General features: G+C 38.5%; 1 protein-coding gene across 5 annotated transcripts in view; it reads left to right on the plus strand.

The window, feature by feature from the left end:
- The window catches only part of ptprea (protein tyrosine phosphatase receptor type Ea), a 56265-nt gene that overhangs the window by 12064 nt on the left and 26715 nt on the right, over positions 1-17486 (plus strand). For all 5 annotated transcript variants that reach the window (XM_079476833.1, XM_079476834.1, XM_079476831.1 and 2 more), the window contains exon 2: positions 11822-12051. The gene's annotated coding sequence lies outside the window, so the exon portion shown is untranslated. The remainder of the gene's footprint in view (positions 1-11821; positions 12052-17486) is intronic.

Below are 17486 nucleotides of genomic sequence, written 5' to 3' on the forward strand. Positions count from 1 at the left end.
AGAACATCTATAATTTGTTTATTAAATAAATATTATGCCAAAGAAGTAAAAAAATATATAGATCTCCTCTCACTGTTAGAATAAAATCTCATTCACAATGAATCTATCGACATGATTAAACTGTAGATTGTATTTGTTGATGTTTGTTCTGTCTTGTTGTCTCTGTTACCATTTAAGGTTCTTTTCATAGGCAGCCATCTATAACACTGCAGAGACGTTTAGTTGAACCCAGTCACTGCTTTCTTCACAGGTATCGATCTGCTCTATAAACACTCTGCATCTGAACTGGCATGCAAAGTTACAGCCATTGTAATTCAATTCGAGAAGATTCATAGTAAATCTGTGGTTTGAAAACATCTCGGTTCTTCCTCTCTGATAGAGCAGACGGCTTTTAGAGATGTTAAAAACCTTTCAAAGTGATTTAATTTCGAAGCACATCAGCGACCCATGATGAAGATCATTGATCCATTTAGTGCAATTTTACCCACCCGAAGCATTTCATACAGGATGTTTCAGAAGTGTGATGGCTAGTTTAACAGACTAAATGTCAATGTCACATTTATTTGGACTTTAAGTGTTTGCTGCACAGTGTGACACAGATATATTTTGAGTCATATTATTATTATGATGTAAGCCTTTATTTTATTTTCTAGATTTTAGACATGGTTAATGAAAAAAGGTTAAACTGTCTACGGTCTTAGATAAATCCTGATCTAATTTTCATATTTGTAAAACTTCAGCACAAATGATAACCCAGTGATGCGTGTCCTCTTCTGTTTCTGCTGTCTGTGCACTTGTTGACAGTCATGGGCAACTAAATCAAATCAAGCACATGTGATTTTTGACCCTGATTTGCATTATAATACATTACAGGTCCAATAGACCTAATGCTGGCTGATCCGAGCTGGGATAAATTAACACTTTGGTCCCTCACTGGTGAGTTTCATGAGATTTTAAAAGGCCAAACAACAGTAAAAACACAACAGTAATTGCTAAACGCTAAAATATACTGTTGTATTTGTGATTAATATTTTAAAAGACTGTCGGTAGAGAAAGAGGGTTTGGCATAGTTATAGCATCTACCTACATGGACTTGTTGGTTATGCTAACCATCTGAATCTTGTACCTTCCGGTATCTCGTTTGTAGCATTTTCATTGGCTTAAGGCCAAAGTATGGTCCCTCCGTCCGCATTTGCGCACCGTCCGCATCATCGTCCACAATCTTCTGTGTGTGTGACATTTTTAAGCTCATCGGTTTTGAAATGACTTTGTCACCTCTGCACAGTCCAGTGGATCAGCCGGCCAGCCCAGTGCATCGGAAGCTATTGTTTTGCTTCCCCCTTCTCCTAAAAACATGAGCTAATGTTTACACACACATAACGACAGCTCTGTGTCAGTTTGTGTTTACATCCGGAATTTGAAGCAGGAAGAGAGCGTGGTCAAAAAAGGGGTGGGTCAATGCTTACTATCACATTACATCAGAGTCTGTTTCTGTTCCATGGCCCAGAGGGCAAGAACTCAGATAAGATGCCTCTTTCTCAGCTTAATGGAAGATTTATCAGCGTGATTGCATGTAGGGTTTTGCATTTTCATTTCATCTAGCTGAAGTTGTGTTTTTACAGGCCCTGTTTTGTTATGACTTGCAGGTATTAAAGGTACAGTTTGTAACAATTTTTGCCGCAAAATATCCAAAAACCACTGAGCCACAGTATTATATATTTTGTTCAGATGAGTACATACAATATCTCAAATGGAGAGACACAGGACTGTGCAGTGGCCTGTCAATGGTGTCATGTCCGCGTGACCCTCTGTCACCGCCTTTCCTGACGTAGAAACCGCATGACAGTGTCGTGGACAAATGCGTAAGTAGTGTCTAGCAAGCCACTAGCTTGTTTCGAGCAGTCACTTGTTAATGGACCACAATTATACGCAAAATTTATAAAACTTTATTACTTTACGTCGTGCCGCTTGAAGTTCATTTTTAAATAAGCCTTTATTTGAACCTGTGTGGGTTTTAGCAGCAATAGTTTGTTAGACCAGACCATGTCCACAACAGCTTTGGGTTAATTGCGTGTTGTGTTTATGTACAAGCACAATATGAACAGAATGGCTAACTCTGGTAATGGCACGTCCCAACATTTTTTACGCGAGAAGAGAACACAATTAAAATTCCCCATTAATGAAACCTGTTTCTGCAGTATTTGGCACATTTTAATTGGCTGTTAGTTGGTTGCAGTGTTATTAGGAAAGGGTTTCATTAAAACATAAAATAAGCTTACAAGAGAAGACCATCAGAACATCATAAGTGATTAAATGAATTAATGGATGGATGGAAACAGGCAGATATAATAACACAAGAACACATTTATGTTAAAAGGCATAAAGGGCCTATTCTGACATCGAAATGGGTTTGTTACTGAATGGGAAATGTTTACATTTACAGACCAGGAACAGGTTTTATTTTGCGTATACATACACACATGCACACACACTGTATGAATGGTTCAATTCCAATAAGAAAGGCTAACCCTCTTTCAGACTTATTTCACTATAATATTACATATTTTTACATGACATTCAAAAGCTAAACCTTTGTTGTCATATTTACAATAGCCTGTACAGTTGTATTCCATTCTATTATAATGTAATGTAATAGGTATAAAATTATATACAACTGCATAATATATCATGTGATATTATATTGAATTATATCAGCCGCTGATTGGTGGTCGTGATGTCATAATCTACAGAATTGCTTCTGGTTCGGTGGTATTGGATGAATAAATGAAATCTCTTGTTTTCCGCCTGCATCTCCTCTAATCTTTGTTGACCATGTCAGGAATGTGAGTCCTATTGTTTTGGCTGCTTCTGTCAGTGCAACGCAACAAAAATCCTCATTGTTTCTGCCGTTTTCCCGTGACTGTCGTCAGAGCAGACTCAGGATTTCCATAATCCCGCTCCTGCATAAATGAATGCCTAATCCATTTCTGACCCCCACTCGAAAGGAGATGGATACCTCTTGTTTTGTCTTAGAAAAGCTGACACTTGATTGACACATTAATATACTGAAGTCTGAATATAAATAATACCACTTGTTTCATCAGTCTTTTTAATGCTAATGCATTTATTTTTTATTGCCGTTAAATGTGAATTCGACATACATCAAGATTCATTTAGAGCGTTTCGACCACATTGCGTCTCTCTTAGCATTCACCTGTTGTGTGATAGCTTTCACGTGGTTAGACTATGGTGCTATCAACACCAAGGTCATGGGTTCGATTCCAGGGATTGCACAAATTTAGAAACAAATGTATATTATAATGCAATGTTAATCGCTTTGAATAAAAGCATCTGCCAAATGCATAAATGTGAATGTGAAGACAGGAGTTTATGTTTGTGTTTAAAGGCTTTTGTGAGTGGCCTGTTGCTCAAAAGGAAAAATGCAGTACATTATTATTTGCATTACAAAGGACAAAAGGATTGTTTTGGACAAATCAACTTATAAATGAGGGCGCATTTAACTCTCTAGTACATTATTTACATGACAAATACAGCGTGTACAATAACGTTAGTGTAAAGCTTACTTAAGCAAAGCTTACTGGCATCAGCACTCTGTGATATACTTACAGAAGCCTAAACCTTTTTGAGATAAAGATGAGAGAACGACTGTTTTGATCCCACATGTAAATTGCTTTCGTGGGATAATCCAGTACATCACACCCGACACGCAGGCAGCTCAGGTCATCTCAGCACCGTAGTACACTGCAGTTGCTCTGAAGGTTTACTAAATGTGATTTAAGCGTGGAACATGGTCAAATCAAGCGTATAATAAACATGCAGACGAGCGGTTGAAGAATGCAATTATCTTGTGTTTCGATTGACTGCTTGCATTTGCATGAGGGGCTGCTTGAGTGCACACCGTTGGATTTCAACTTCGCCTGTGATTCAGAGCACACCATCAGATAAACTTCTGACCGGGTCTGAAGGAGGAAGTGTAGTTCCAGGATGAAGGAAATATGAACGGAACAAAAACAACCATCGGCTGGAGGAACACATTTATCCAGTTTGAGATTTTTAAATCAGGCCTATGGGCAAAGAATGTAACAGAACAAACAATACTGTTATGGATTAAAGATGCAGTTTGTAACTTTTTTTGCAGTAAAATATCCATAATCACTCGGCCAATGTTATATATGTTGTTCATTTGAGTACATAAGGTTTCCAAATATTTGTAAATCATGAGAAAATTGTCATTTTAACAAGTGTCACAGGCTCTGTCTGGCAGTTGCCTGTCAATGGCGTCATATCTGCATTGACAAAGACACTGGATGGAAAGCCTGCAACCGTCATCGGAATGCAGGAGAGGAGACTAGGGGCTGTTATAAGTTTGGTTGATGTGCCTCACAAGATTCGTGTCAGCCATTACTTTCTTCAGACCTTGCATCTCCCTTATAACACAGTCTCTGGTGTACCCTCGGTTAGATTAGTTTGTAGCGTCTGTCAAGGAACTATCTTGTTTTGCACAGTTGTTATGGAGTACAATTATTCTTTACTGTCTGCGGCTGGATCCGCCAACAAAGACGTTTTTTATTTGACAGAGACGCTGATCTTGCATGTGTTTTACTAGACAGGTGAGCAACTGTTTATATTCCTTTACTGACAGAAAATGCATGATTATTATATTGATCAACAAGTCTTATTGTTTGAATAAATTGTGAACATATCTGTTTTGAATGTGCACCCTCTAGCGGCGGATTTTACAAACTGCGCCTTTAACTCGTTTCTCTTGGGCTTCAAAAATGTAAATCTGGGTCTGTTTTTTTTGGACCGTGAAGTCTGTGTTGCTTGCTGTTGCAGGGATTTGTTAGATGTGTTGGGATTTGTTAATCGCCATTAATCGTGTCCACAATTAAAATAGTTTTTTGCATAATATATATCTGTGTAGTGCGAATATTAATTTTGTATTATAAACACATACGCATACATGCTTATACAGTATTTACATTTTTTTTACAAGCTTTTACAAATCATTTCAATTAGATTTAAACATAAATAAATCTGAATATATTATAAATATTTATAAATAGTTCGTTACCATCGGATGCTACCATCTTGACAAAAAGGGGTAATACAAACGCATTGTAATCCGTAAAAATGACGGACGGCATTCCGATTTTTCCGTCACTGGTACTAGAAAATTGTCAATGACGGAGAATTTTCAGTTAACGCAACCTTTGTAGAGTGGAGTGGTTCGCAGTACTCAAGTGTGGTTAAAATGTGCGAGAAAGAGTGATATTAAAGGGAAGCAATAGTGCTGTGTTATGCTTTGCCATTTGCGTTGCTATGCTGCAAGTGAACACGCATGGGTCAAGAGCCTGCCGTAGAGTGTATATACAGGTCTGTTTTTTGTCTCCATGCCAACCAGATAAGCAAGAGATCACCACTTAACAGTTATAGACCCCCATTGAGATGAGAAGGGGTGATAGAGAGGTTTGGAGAAAGAAATAGAGAAATAGAGAGAGAGAGAGAGGTTGATGAAGGTGATACACGTGGTGTAAGTTTGCATGCATGCACACAATACTTTTGCACGGTTCCCAGGATACACGTTTAAAGAACATATGTTATAAAACAGACAAAAATTAAACATTTGTCAAAAGTAAAATGAGGGTGACTAAATAATGGCATTGTTTTAATTTACGTAATTTGTTCTTTAAAGTTTTGAGAGGAGGTTTAAAACGGTGTTGTCTTTTATTAAGGAAGGCACAAAGCTTTAGAAGGTTGTTTCTCTTCATGTCTCTTCTCGCCTCGTCTCCTCCTCTCTCCTCTCATTCCTGGCAGTTAACCACACGCAGCTGCACCGGGAAAGTTTTTTTTAAGGAATAAAACCACCTTTATTCCCATTGACCCTGCCACATTATTCTGAATTTAATGTTTAATATTTATTTGTCCGTATAAACTAGTCAACTCCTTTATTAAAATCCAGCGACAGACCAAACACATAGCGAGACAAAAAATTAACATACTGTAGCTTAATATATTTATACCTTTCAGTGTCCCTTCCTGTTCTCATCACATGACCAAGACGTAGCCACGGCAACCGGTCCTTCTCCATGAGTCTTTCAAATGTGATTATGTGTCAGCAAGGCCTTTGTCCTGATGACACACTATAGGAAAGAGATATGTGGGGAAGAAAACAAACCAACGCTTTTTCTTTTTTTATTATTATTTATTAATTTCTTTCTGTCACGTTGTTTTGCATGTGGTTGGTGGTTTATATGTGTGAATCATTTCACAGCTAATTTGATACGGTCTTCTGTTTGACCACAAACGCTAGCTCGTTCATAGGAAGTGATGCCATGAGTCTCCTTTCCTTCCGTTTTTGAACATTGGGTCCGTTTAGACGATGACTGATCTGAGAATCAGAGACTTTTACTGTCTTTGTAACGCTTGGAGAAGGGTTTTAGTGAAGGGCTTTCAGGTGGTCACTTTATGGATCAACCAGTACATGTTTTTTGTGATCTGTATGCAAATAAACTCTAATCTGCTTGACAGCATACGGTGTGTTGTGACGGCAAATAAACACATTTCACACTTACATGGTACATTTTCTGTCTATAAGCTTCTGTATGCCTCTACGTGACACTTGGTTTGCTTCAGCGGTCTCAGAATTGATCTCCAAAGAATGTTTATATTTCAATACTGAAGTCAAGCTCAGATCATCTTAACGTATGTGAAGTAACTTGCTTTGTTAAGGCAAAGCTCTCCAGTTATAATACAATAAATGTCATTTTAGTTTTTTAAATGCATGACTGAATAATGAAAGGAGTAAGAACTCAGAATAGGCCCATGACCTCTCTTTGTTTTAGTTTCTATTTTACTCTTTTGTTTTGCGTTCTAAAGAACGACACAGTTTTCTCTGTTTCTGGTGTTTTTATTCGTGTCCAAACAAGATCAGGCTGAAATGTGAAGCCTTGGCCCATATTATTAAAGCTTTTAAACTCAGAAAGCTCTCTTAACCTAGCTTTAAAACGTCTACATAGGTGTCTTCGCTTTAAAGCGATTCAGGACCAATCTAAGAGCTTTGTTTAGAAAGGAAAAGACGAAATCTTGTATCTTAGCTAGAAGGCGGGGCTGACCCCTTTGCTATGTATGACACAGTCTTTTGAAGACTTTGATTGGTTGGTTTAGTGTCTAGAGGATAAATCTTTCTTTCTCAATAACAGAAGGCATCTCCCTCTCAAAAATAAATCCTTGCAGCGTTCAGGAGAAACCTGGTCGGTGTTTGTGGCTGCTAACACTTTTGACATGACTGAACAGGACTGACTGATAAAGTTAAAAAGAAAGAGGGAAAAGGAAGAGATAAGGTGTGCAGATGGCAACCAGAGGTTTCTGTCGTGCGGTTGTTTTGTGCGGTTTCCTGTATTGTGGTTTATAATAAACACAGAATGATTTTTTTAAATTATTTTTAAATAATTATTTGTTTGCCTTGACAAGTTGGGACAAACAAAACATTTGTGTCACAGTTTGTTTTTATCAATCTAATCTGATTTCCTCGCAGTTTTTTACATCTGAAAGAAAAAGCCAGCAAATGGAAAGACAAAGCCATTGTAATCTTACAAGGATCAAATGGTTGAGATACTCAAGAAGGGAAATATATTCTCATTTGGTTTTTAATGAGTGTGAATTTTGGACCTCTGATGTTTGGTGATGTCTTGTGTCCGTGTCCCTCTGTGTGTGTACGCAATGAAATGAATCATAGGTGACAGGTGTGTGTGTTCTCTCACCGTTTGCCAAGGATATCTATTTTTAGCTTCACCTAAAATACAAACTCTGCAGGATACAGACTGCAGGTGATTAATGAGACGCAGTATTTCACCCCGCTCACCCTGGTACACACCGCAGTGCAGCGTGATCGCACCGCAGCGAATGTACCAGCGGAGATCTGAACCTCTGGCTGTGCATCCGCAACGCAAAACTTTGTGACTGTTAAAGGAAAAGTTCACCAAAATAGTTATATTTTACTGCTAAAGTTTATCACGTTTTAAATACATATGACTTTCTTCTGTGGAACAGCAAAGAAAAGATACATTTTGCAATAACTCCTTTTGTGTTCCACTGAAGAATGAAAATGAAACAGCCTTGGCAAACGAGCAAGTAAATCTTGGCAGCATTTTCAATTTTAGTTTCCATCATTCGTAAGACATCCTGGCTTTCAGAACAGATGTGGGATGTTTTATCAAAAAGATTCTGGTGGCTTTTCGTTTCGCGACACTCTGACTCTGAGGTTGGACCGAACCCAGAGTCCAAACCCCCCGCGCGGTCCACACAGGCCCAGGTGCAGCAGACACAATGCAGTCCTTTCTTCCACTCGCCCTGTTTATGTGGAACACGACCAGCCCTCATCTGAGAGGAAGAGCGGAGGAAAGACAGAGAAAGGAAGAGGAATCGCTGGAGAGTGAGACGGAGGAAGTGAGCGGAACGTTCAGGGTGTGCTGGGACTCCCGGACGGACTGCAGTATTGACCAATTTAGATTTTTAAAGTAGTCCTCAACAAACACAGAAGCTTTTTTATTGATTTACAACCGAGCGTCAACCTCAAAATATAAAGTTATGTATCCAGAGTCCAAAAATAACCTTTTGCTAAACCTGTCAGTGGCCATAAAATATGCTAAAACTACCTTCTGTATTCACATTTTTATGACAAAATATACTTTGGTCCTCATGACGAGAAATGTATTTTGCACAAGACACAACTATTTTGACACGTTTTGTAAAATATTGCAACTCTTGCTTGCATGTTTGAATGTTTATTTTACTTGCATTTATTTTTTATTTGTTTGTTTACATTTTTATTTGATTTTACTTTCTTTTGCTTCATTTTATTGCTGGCATGTTGAAAAGTAATGAATTATTCTTGCATTTAGATTATTTTATTTTATGATCTAACATCAGATTAGTGTCATATCATTCCGGCCTGTCCTCTCTCACAAAGATTGTGTGTCATCAAAGATCGTTTGTCTGACACACAATATTCAGTAATGACCACATCTGCCAGCCGGAGCAGAACTCCGGCTCTGTCTGTCCACCAGTCCTCCGCCTCTATGATACATGATCAGAACACAGTTCTATCATCACAGTCAGAGCTCCAGAGATATGCTTTTATAACCTGATATTTCACTGACGGGAAACACATGCCCGCTCGGAGGGAAACACGCCAGGGAAAGAAAATACGCTGAGGTGGAAAGTAAACATTGAGCAACATAGCACAGACATTTCTGTTTGCATTTCTCTTATCTTGGCACTTTTGTCTGTTTGTGTTTGTTCTGTAATGCGTGATATTGAAAGTGGAAAATTAGGCTATTGGCATGAATAATTGAAACATTGCCCTTGTTTATGTGACAGTAAATCAGGGCACTGAATTCAGGCCATCATTAGCTTCTTCGGGCAGAAATTGACACACGGTTAGATGTGATATTTCGAGCGCTCCCATCAGGGAACAACTTAACTCTCTGTGTCCTGTCATTGAATCCATTCTGTTTCTCCATGTAAAATGACTTCCGTGCATCTTCTGGTTCTCAATAGTTACTTTATCCAGTATTTATGGCTTGCTTTTATTTACCACGGACAATAGTTTGTACTTCCACTGTTTGTATGAAGCCAAGTTCGCTGTGTATCGATAGTCCTGACTCCTGTGCTCTCTTTAAGATTGTACGTAATGGCTAAATAAAGGCAGATAAATAAAAACTATTTAGATTTTTTGCAGACTGAAGGAGTCTAAAATGATTTCGGATGGTGACTGAAAGCAAGTCACACATGTTGTGCATGGATCGTTGAACCGGGAACGTTCTTTGGTGAAGACAGATTTATATGGGTATGATTTTTATGAGTCACATCCTAAATCACCTTTAAACCCTTACGCACGGCCCAGAAGACTTCACATAACCAAAATTTGATTTAAAGCGGCTTTGTTGAGTACAGGAGCGCTGCTGTAATGGTGGTTTGTTGATCCTTTTATATATAAACCCTTAGCCAACACTTAAGAGTCTGTTGTTAAGAAGCGGGTGGACAAACAGGTGGACAAACGGCACAAGTACAGAAATAAAACCTGTTTGGATTTAACAGTTTGATGTAGACGTGTCTTTGTGATTTATTGAGAGACCAGGAGATGACTTGTGGACTAGGTTTGGTAGTATTTTTTTCTTCTGAACCCACGGCTCATGCCGTTTCAACACTATATGGCGTCATAAGTTTCCTTCAAACATTTTGATTTGCGTGCTTTGTCTTTTTCGTACTTTTGTTCTCTTTTTGCGTATCATAATTATCTGTATTTGTAACGGCTGTTTACATCTCAGATCTGATCGTGTTTCTTTGCAAAATGTAACAATCGTGGCTGTTAACATTTTGTTTTACATTGGTAAAATGTATTTTTTACTTTGTACTGTTGTCTTGTTTTCCAGGAGAAATATGTAAACATTGTTTAATGATGATACATTTACTTGAGAAGTGAAGTGAGTTAAGATATTAGATATCTGAAAAATGTTACGATTAAAACAAGACAAAATATCTGCCAATGGTGTACGAACAATAAACATAACTCAAAGGGAAAACAGTATTATTTTTCTTACCCCACATAGCATATATCTTATCAACTCACTTTGATTCAGAAAACAAGATGTTCAGTCTTATGTCTTTTAGCTTCTTTATAAGAATGATCACTGTCCAGAGATTTGTACTAAGCAATTCATTTTGGCAGGGTGTTTCTTATCAAGAAAGAGCGTCTGTATAATGCTACTACACTTGACACCAGATGCTGTCTTTAAACATTCTGGCTGTGATGAAAACCATCAGTCATTTCACCCCTACCCTGTATCTCACAGAAGTTCTGCCTGCCTTCACTCAGCGCAGGATTCATTCTCTCCAGTGTTCGGCTTCTCGATGCCGAGAGATGAATCTTAACTGCTTCAAAAGCCACATCCGAAGTTCACAGGCAGGGCATCGCCGTCGTCTGAGATCTGCTCTTTTTGTCAGATACAAGAACGCCGATCTTTGCACACTGAGATATGAATGATTGATGACATCAAATTTATGTTTGTGACGTTCAGATCTCTTCTTAAACACGAATGCGGGTCTTGTTCTCGGGAGATTTAAGCAAAAGTTTACAATCTAAATGACATCTAGGAGAAATAATCGAAAAGTCTCTCTTTTTACTTTTATAAAGTTAGAAAAAAGGCATAATCTGGCACCTGTCAGGGTTATTGGCTCACTGACATTGAAATGTGGCCACTTTACCCACAATTCCATGCACGTGGGAGACAACAAACGTGGTAACCCACATAGTAACCCCAGCTCAATCTGGTTGCTAGACTAGATGGTCGCCATAGAAACAGCTTGGCATGCACAGGCGTGGGGGATTCTACTTGCATCTTTTTTCCGAAAGATGTAATATATTTCTGTCTGTTCATCCACTTTTTACTCGCTATCTGACTTTTCCGGTTTCTTTAGTTTATCAAATCCCCTTGCATCCGATCTCTTACTGTCGTAATTAAATGTATGTATGGTGACCCCGAGGGGCTGCTGGGATTATATTACACACTGAAAGCATCTCTACCTTTACGTTCTGGGCTCCAGGCGTTCCAATGTGTGGCGATGATGAGAGCTGTTTTAATTTTAAAAAATCTCTTACGTCTGGTTCGTTTGAATCAAATCAGGAAACAGAGGATCCAGAATCGCTTTATATTCTAATTTCATCGTCTTGTGTAAAGAAAGACAGGTAATTACCTTCATAAACATCTAACCTGACTCTCTCCCTCTCTCTCTTTAGGTTTCAGTTCTGCACCTTTTTATTCCTAGATTCAATCTGGAGAGGCGACGGACAGACAAGTAAGAGAAAAGTAAAAAGAAACGAGCCCATCATTTCAGCAGTTTTCTTAAAAGGATCAGATAAAGCGAGAGAGTGATACAGAAGGTTTAAGACTTGAAGGAGCAATGTGACAGGCAGCTCGCCGGCTACGATGGACCTCAAAACCAGACATTGAATCTCTTCTCCTCAAGGTAAGAACTTAATGCAAAACAAACATTTTGCAAAGTGTAAAATGCGCTTGTGGTACAAGGGCTGGTGGTGGAGATGGGTTCATTTAACCAAGTTCTGACACTGAATTAATACACAATTGTTGAGCTGAGCTGAAATGTATTTGTCTCACAAATGTACAATGATAGGCACACAAACTCTCCTTTGTTTGGATTCAGTTTCATTGCATTTGTCGTATAGTTTGATCATCATACGGCGTGTGGTTGTGAGTGTTAAGTCTATCTGATCTTCTCAGCATCTGCAGGAATATTAAAAGGCTTTTTCTTGTTTTCTTTTGTCTCTGTTATTAATCGGTTGCTGGTGCAGCATCTCTCATTATCAGCGCTGGTAGCAAATGCTCCGCAGAGGCCTGAACACATGGAGAGTTTGTGTGTAAGCGTGTCTGTGGATAAATGAGGTGTATGTGCGTACGGGATGGCGATAGCCAGTTGTTGAAAAAGTGTGTGTCGGATTAGAACAGGAAAACTGGCAACACAGGGAAGGAAATAACCACAGTTGCCAGATTGAGGACAGCATGCGCACACACACACACACACATACACACAGAGACCTTTGGTATATAGCTAAACATTAGGGGTGTGACGAGGTCTCCCGGCACGAGATTTTGCGAGATCCGACTGGTGTCTCGAGAACACAATATCCTCACGCAATAGGATGGCTCAGAGATGACGTATTTTTGTATGCAAAAGTCGGAAGCGAGTGAGCATTTTAGGACCATCGCTCCAAAGTATGAGTTTTTTTTAATGGGTTTTTGGTGAATCGTTTGGTAAATTTGGTTATTCTATGACATTAAACACCAATTATATCCTGCATGTGTGATTTTTTTTTAAAGCCTTATTGTGTCTTTAAAACGGCGTTTGCTAACAAGTTGTTAAAAGTGACTACTTCCTTTGGCGGGGACTTAAGACGTCATCGCACATATAAAGCTCACAAATAATGCAACATCTCTTAAAACCTAGGCAACGAATCATTAACGGAGTACATTTTAAATAAAGTTTGAAAGAGTTGTCGGAGGATGGTGGTGGGGACGTGACGTTGATATGGAGAATGATTCCGGCCATTCATAAAGACAGGATTTTCCATCCCGCAGCACTTTCTCTATGTAAACACGCACTAGACGGACAGTTTCAACATTCGTGTGAGTCTTTCACGTCCGCAGCGTTAGTATTTACGGCGGTTTGCGCTGCCAGCAGAGTATAGCCAATTGCAAGTTCACATTAGGTTTTTTTAAATACATTCACATTCAAACTTCTTCAAAAATGGATCATCTCTCTCTTACATATGTTCCTATTGTTGGGTCAAAAAAAATACTAGGTTAATTTTAAAACTGGATTTTCCCCTTTTTGACCCAATTCTGAGATGAAAAACCCCCAGCATTTTTTTTAGCATGTATGTACAAAAACAGAATGCTATTAATTTTTTTTACTGTGTTGTCAATATTAGGCCTATATAAATATAATTTTTCCAAATATAATATATATTATATCTACAATTCATAATATTTGGGTTATGAATCCCATTGTTTGTTTATATATAAATTTTTGTTTCATTTATTACATTTGGTTAAAAAACCCTGTGATACCCAGTATAATGTATTGTATTGATTCGGGAGCTGGGTCTATACACAAACTCACGCAGACGCTCATCTATCAGACTAAAGATGTTGTTCCCATTGGCCTTTCTCGCTCTGTTTTTCTTATTCACAGCACCGTGACATTTACTGATTTACTGAAGCTTTGCCTCTCTCCTCTAACAACACTCATCCTAACAGTCATATATTGAATTTTACCAAAATAGTTTATCTCAAAGATGATAAGAGTTCTATCGCCGTTCATGTATTTCAAAGTTTCTTTTTTAACAGAAAAGCAAGACATATTGCAGAGGAACGACACGTTTATTCAAATAATGGTTTTGATGGACATCGTTGTGCTAAATTATTAACGAAGCATAATTTTGCTCTCGCTCTCATATGTCCTCCATCATTTGAAGTCATTTAATTTCCCCTGTCTCGCTTTAAGACCCAATCAAAACGGTGAAATTCACCGCAGGTTTTCAGCATGGATTTCATGTGTCATTAATAAAACTTCAGCACGTACTCATAAACACATGCGTGCAGTTTTCCATCTGATCCAACCGAGCGTGTCATAATGTCACAGCATCCTCTTTGATCTCTCTGTGGGATCCTCCCATAAATTGCTTGGTGTGGTATACAATCCTATATTTAAACCAATTATAGTGTTGGAAGGCCAGGCCGACATCGAGAACATGACTGTGATAAGTCTATTGTGTTATTTTATTTTTTCAGGAACTAGCTGTAATATGAGCAACAATAAAGGCATATTAGTTTTTATGGTTATCATAAAATGGCCTCATACACTGTCACAATATGTGTTTTTCATATTGTTGGTATTAGGTGTTGAAATACAGGGGTGCGCATTATTTTAGTTTTCAGGGTCTGACAACTTAATTTTCTGGATGGCTTTTTTACATGACCATTGACAACCCCCTGACACTTCAATGGTCTTATCAATTCCCAAGAATCTTTTTTTTAAATGAATGGTATGAAGTGTTTTGAACTGGCGTACTTCCAAAAACAGTGCAGATTGCCCAAAGAAGACACATAGCTGAAACATTTCCTGCATGTGCTGTTTTGCCTTGTAAAGAATTAGGAAAGCATTGGGGATCTTGCTGTTTTTCTCAGTTTCATGCATGGTAAAATGATTGAATCTTTTAAAAATGTTTATCTGAAAATGTAAATATAACTTTAGGACACGCCTCATGTTGACTTACAGTTGTCCTCTTTATTTATCTGGCATTGTGTTGGCATTGTTCATGCCCCTGCAGTATGGTGCCACTCTTCATGTGACCCACCTGTAGAGAGAGAGAGAGAGAGAGAGAGAGAGAGAGAGAGAGATGGTTTTCAGAGCTTAGGTCAGTGGTCTCTTGTTGTGAGTGTGTGTGCGATTCAGGACAATACCACTTTGTGGTGTAGTGTTTGAGTAGCCCACATTTCTATAGTTGTTTCTCATTGGAGAAATCGGAGCGAGAGACCGCACCATATGCGACTCTAATCAACAGCATGGTCCTGCAGCAAGAACAGCATGCTGGAAATCTGTCAGGTTGAAAGCCGGGCATGTGTCAACGGTCTTTGAAATTTTCTGTGATGTAACAGGCTACAGAAGGACCTGGATGCACCAGCTGTGTTATATCTAAACAAAGTTTCGGCAAGGTCCGAAAAAGAGATGTTTGGGTCTATTTACTATTCCTGTTTACAACAATCATTATATTAATATATATAATAATGTGATTCCGTTTTCTGAAGTAAATCTGAGTGATGCGTAACCATGCAACATCTTCCCTTACGATGATGAAATTTCCAGAGTGGTTGCTAGGGTCTTCTGGCGGGTTGCTAGGTGGCTTAAAAGTGCCTGTGCCCAGTTTTATGCTTTTCTGGTCTCTAGATGGGTCTCAGTGTAAATCAATGGGATCTATAAGAAATCATTACTCAGTGCAAGTGGCCCATGTGGGTGTTTAATGCTTCAGGTCCAAGGGTTTGTTCATGTCTCTAATGTTTGTGCTGATGTGATTGTGATGCTTGTGTTTTCTTTATCAAAGAAAGAAGAACATTAACTCATTTTTGGAGTTTATACTTGCTGATGTCATATAAACAGGACCCCAGCTATAAGTTATCAATATGTGTGTGTGCGTTGACAGATATTGATGTACTTCACATCATGCTAGCTCAGCTTCTTATCAGACTCACTGCAACCCATAAATTCACATGAAATGACTGTAGGCCATAAAATAATCCTGTGCTGAAAACGAGCAGATTAATTCTGGGGTTTAGACTATGTGATGTTCATTTTCTAGTTTTAAACAGATAAACGTAATGTTATTAACAGGCTGAAATCATATTTAATCACCTGTGTGTAGATGACAGAATCCACAGATAGATGCGTTTATTTCCTACTTTATTTTAGTTTTACGTCATATATCAAAATACAAATCTCTTCTGACTTGAATGTTTCGTCACTGAGACATGTGCTGCTTTATCATCGTAATAAAGAAATCTCAATTCTGTGGTTGTTAATGTTAATTTCCTTAGTTACTACTAATACAGCGATTTATAAATTCACCTCCTTGCATAAGTATAACCAATGTAAGGCTTTGCAAGATGTTGGACTTTGGTCTTGCAAGTAATCTCTGTTATATTATAAACAACTGTAAACGTCTTATCAGAATGATAAAGCGCAAGTGGTGTATCTCATTAATACAGTCATTCCTGTCACACATTTTCGATCACACAGAGACCATCTCAGTGACTAAAATGTCATATGTGCTTTTATATAGGATCCTGTATGTGAAGAGGCTGCATTCATTCATAGGGATGTACTTTGTTTTCAGGAGGGGAATTTAGGAGCCGAGGGGAATTGAGTCATTTCCCCAGGCATTTTTATTAACACCGTACCATTTGTCTTTTCAGTGAATTAGATATATCAAAATATGTCATCCATCCTTACAATTATAACATCAGCCAAATGTATATATACAGACGTAAATGCAGAAACAAAGCGATAAAGGTAATAAACAATTCATTTTGAATTGTTTCATCTAACTTTCATCTAACTTTGACACCCTAACAAGTGTCCTATACACCATGACGTCTCACACTCCTCACTAGAGCACTGATGGGGAGTGAGAACATCATTTATTTTATTATTTGTACATCATTTTTTGTTACATTCATGTATTCATACATCTACTGATTCATTTGTTTGTTTATTGGTACATTCAAGGGTGTAACTTTGGTTTGAGAAGTGGGGCAACAAAAAAGTTCAGAAGTTGATTTTCAACGCATGTTGCAGTCTACATGCAGGGAGCATTTAGACAAGCTTATGATGCTTTCAAATGCAACCTACATAGGCAGCTCGCTAGGTGTTTTTGTGGGCAGGGGCTGGTTTCTCCATATTTCTTTATATGTGCGTGTGTGTGTTTAACAGAGCCCTAGGCTGCAGTCTTGGTTTATTAAACCGCGTCGGTTGTCAGGTTTCCATGGGTAACCCACAGGAAGGTGATGAGACAGCTGGTCTGGCATCTCTCCGGCTGACCTTCAGTCAGGTCTGCATTAATGCAAGGCTGCATTGCGCCTGAGGCCAACACCCTGTTATAGGGTCTCGGAGAGCAGTGTTTAGAATTTGGACGCTTTGGAGTTTATAATATAAAGTTGTTTGATTGAAGGTCACTATGGGGTCTGGTAATATGATTGGCTGAGGCGTTACAGACTCTACCTCGTAATGTAAATGGCTCGATGTGTAAGAAACCTTGAGGAAAGAGAGAGACTTATAATTTACTGTCCACCTTACATTTGCACTACAGAGATGGCCTAGCTATACAAACA

Source organism: Barbatula barbatula (assembly GCF_947034865.1).
Source record: "Barbatula barbatula genome assembly, chromosome: 16".
Lineage (NCBI taxonomy): Eukaryota > Metazoa > Chordata > Actinopteri > Cypriniformes > Nemacheilidae > Barbatula > Barbatula barbatula.